At 52.1% G+C, this 3,088-nt stretch overlaps 1 protein-coding gene and 1 long non-coding RNA gene across 5 annotated transcripts in view; one reads left to right on the top strand and one right to left on the bottom strand.

The window, feature by feature from the left end:
• LOC107272531 (protein tiptop) overlaps positions 1 to 3,088 on the top strand; it is an 85,203-nt gene that overhangs the window by 6,646 nt on the left and 75,469 nt on the right. The window lies entirely within an intron of this gene.
• Positions 1,737 to 3,088, bottom strand: part of LOC107272532 — a 17,974-nt gene continuing 16,622 nt past the window's right edge. For both annotated transcript variants that reach the window (XR_001538968.2, XR_003061262.1), the window contains exon 12: positions 1,737 to 2,173. This is a non-coding gene — a long non-coding RNA (uncharacterized LOC107272532). The remainder of the gene's footprint in view (positions 2,174 to 3,088) is intronic.

Genomic DNA, 3,088 nt, shown 5'->3' with positions numbered 1-3,088 from the left:
ACCGGCGCACGTCGGCTCTTCGTCCGTCGGTCCCATCCGAACGCGTCTGAATTCGTCTCGACTCGTCTCCCGTGACGGCCTCGTCAGCCGTCAGCCAAGCTCCGTCCGGATCGATACGCCTGCCACCCTTAGGATTCCCTCCTGTGCTTCTACCTACCACCCTCCGAGCTCGTCTTCCTCCACCTCCTCCTTCTATGCCCACTACTGAAAAGCAATGCACCTACGCCTCCTCCACCTTCCACCGGGTCCCGTTCCTATTCCACCCCCTTGGTCGCCACCTCCTGCCAGCCGAGTCTAGTTGAGTCGAGTTGAGCCACCGGCCGGGTCAGAAGACGTCTGCTGCCGCTGCCCGGGCGAGCGACAGCTACCCCCACCCTCACTTATTTTCCCTTTCCTATACACCTCATCCTCCTCCTCGTACCACTCTTCTGCAACCACCACCTACCGTACCTACACACTCCTGCCCGACTTAGCCTAGCTGCATGACTCTATTCTCTTCAGACCTGACGGCTGATGGACAGCCTGCTGCTTGCCTGTCGATTCGATCCTGTTAGGTGGGTACCGGCTCGGGCTGGATGCAGGGCTGGATGCATCGGCTGTGTGACAAAAATCAAAGCACTGTACTAGTACGTATACGCAAGTGTCATAACATCTAGAATATATATATATATACATCTAATTAAATTATTTTTCATTGGAGCAACATGATATGCAAACCGTGGAACAAACTGATACGATTTTCTATCAGTTTCCCCTGGGACCGAGATAACACACGTTTCGGCTGGTATCACTACCTATGACCCTGGCCGGGTAATGATTACGCATACGTGCACGCGTAAGGGCAATCGGTGCACTTAACCCCTTGACCTACCGGTGCTCGGCAGTCGGGGTCAAAGCGAATCCACTTTACAGGCGCCTTGCCGCCGTTTACGACTTCCCGTTCTCGTTTCTCTCTCTCTCTCTCTCTCGGGATTCTTTCTCTCCTTACTTTCGGTCTGTTTCTTATACCTCGCCAGTGGCGCGGAGTGCGGGGGGCCAGGGGCGTATTGTCACGAAGGTGCAAAAGTTCATAATAATTAATCGTTAGGATTCGAGGGCTAATTAAAGTTTCCCGGTAACAGCTTGGCCAGTCTTTCGTCTCCGGATTAGTTATCGTTTCTCTCTGTCTGTCCTTCTCTCTCATGTAAGTATACATATACAGTCTCTCTCTCCGCTCCCTCCGTCTCTCCTTTTCTAACCGCACTCCACACTTCCTCATTCTCGACCATCTCACTTCGTAACAGACTGCCCCCCTCCCGACCCATCCCCCCCCCCTCTGACTTGTAGCGCCTTTCCACCTCTCGTCATCCCCAGTGCAAAGCGACCCATTGACGACGTCGGTCAATCAATACTCCAGCTGACAAGTGTTCATTTCGAACCGACCCGCCACTTGCACAGCCTCCACCCTTCTGAACCTCAATACATCTTACCCCCCTTCCAACCTGCCCCCCCCCCTCTGGTAGAACCCAACCTTATCCTTATCCACCTATAAGAGGGACAGGGTTGACCCGATGGAAAGTCTATGAAAGGAACAGTCGGATGAGAGAAACGTTAAGCGGGTGGGAGGAATGAGAATAAAGCTGAGATACTGGAATATAGGGGAAAAGGATAAAGGATAGAGTAAGATCGGAACAGAGAGGGAACGGTGTGTCGGGGAATGGATATAGAAAAAAAAAAATTAATGCTATTTTTATATATATATTTATACAGGCTTGGACGTGGAATCAGCGTTAAGAGTTGAGAATGCATTTTGATATGCTGTCTGTTGCGGACACTCGTCACCAGATGGCAGAGCGCTCGACAATGATGGAGTTCCTGCATATATACGGGTATACGGAGGGACGACCGATAGCTCGTGCCCGAGGTTGTCCGGTGTTTTAGCCGTTGGAGGTAGGTGGCGGGCGACGTATCTGATTGACAGTGACGCGAGTGTACGCGTCGTTGACGGACGCGTCGGCGTAGCTACGGCCGACTACATGTCAGGGCCGTGTAACGATGACGCTTCCGGACACCGCCAATCAATCAGCTCATTACACCGCGTCAGTTATCTGTCCCGCGACCGGGTGTCCCGGCTCCATTTGTCACGAGGATCCACCTGCTCGACGTCGGAGTAGATGGCACTGTAGTCAGTTTGCTGAAAAAAAAAAGAAGAAGAAGAATAACACGTTCCGCACTTATTTTACTTCTTTTTTTTTTGGCTCTCTCTAGCTATATACCTTTCGGCTCTGTTATTATCCGTTGTCTCTTTTTTTATCATTCTACGAATTACCCCACGCTCCTGATACTATAAGCACACCCATTGACACCCATTGCTCTTGTTCCATCTGCCATTTTCATCCCGTGAGCTCAGCTTGCTCGTGGCACGGCTAAACTCGCACCCTGCTCGACATCCAGGGATCCGGTGGTACGGCCCTGACGTGATCGTAGATGGGAACCTATCTAAGGGGAGATTTCTAATTTATGACGCTGGGGCGATGTGATGAACAGACGTCATAAAGCATGTCGCCCTCCGCGTCTCTAGCCTACTCCGCCCCTGTTTCACGTCCGCCCCTGTTATCGCTGTACCCCCCCGGGTCCCCCCTCTTCCTCACGACCTACCATCCCCCTGTTACTCCTGGTAGCCCCATGCCTCCTTGCCACTATAACCCCAGACCCTCTTCGAAGCCGTAATACTCGTCCACATGAACCTCAGCAACCTTCTCTGTCCTTTTCTCTTTCTCTTTATCCTCCCCGTATCGGTCTCTCTCGCTCTCTATCCGCGCTCCGACTTTTGCCGCCCTCAGTGATTTGTGGCCTCTCGAATTCTCTTCGGGGGCGCCCCCTCGCTCTGGCACTCCTCTCGCGCGTCCCCCCCGCTCGGCCACCTCGCCCCGGATCCTCGATTCTTGCGCCGCCCCTGATACCTCATGAATATCATAGGATCTGGCTTCGCCCGGTTATAACCCGACGGTCCTTTAATTAGTCCTGATGCGCGTACTGCTATAAAATCCAGGATCATTTTGAATAGGGACTTTTTAAGATTAGACTTCTTTTTTTTTTTTTTTTTTTT

This window comes from Cephus cinctus, unplaced genomic scaffold (assembly GCF_000341935.2).
Source record: "Cephus cinctus unplaced genomic scaffold, Ccin1 Ccin1_scaffold1184, whole genome shotgun sequence".
Lineage (NCBI taxonomy): Eukaryota > Metazoa > Arthropoda > Insecta > Hymenoptera > Cephidae > Cephus > Cephus cinctus.
Note: the sequence above shows the minus strand (reverse complement) of the source record. Positions and strands in the feature narration are given on the sequence as shown.